Below are 389 nucleotides of genomic sequence, written 5' to 3'. Positions count from 1 at the left end.
AGAAGATCAATCAGCTTTGGTGATGATAAGAACATCACCTTGAAACACTAGAATTCATTCTTAAGAACTATGAAGAAAAATACCTAATCTAAGCAACAAGATGAACCGTCAGTTGTCCATACTCGAACAATCCCCGGCAACGGTGCCAAAAACTTGGTGCACGAAATTGTGATCAATACTTTTCACAACTCAAATAATCCTTGGTGATGAACCCAAAAAACTTGGTGTTCCATACCATGGCATAAACACAACTTCGCACAACTAACCAGCAAGTGTACTGGGTCGTCCAAGTAATAAACCTTACACGAGTAAGGGTCGATCCCACGGAGATTGTTAGTATTGAAGCAAGCTATGGTCATCTTGTAAATCTTAGTCAGGCAAACTCAAAT

This window comes from Arachis duranensis, chromosome 7, assembly GCF_000817695.3.
Source record: "Arachis duranensis cultivar V14167 chromosome 7, aradu.V14167.gnm2.J7QH, whole genome shotgun sequence".
In the NCBI taxonomy this organism is placed as follows: Eukaryota; Viridiplantae; Streptophyta; class Magnoliopsida; order Fabales; family Fabaceae; genus Arachis; species Arachis duranensis.
This window is presented reverse-complemented; position numbering follows the sequence as displayed.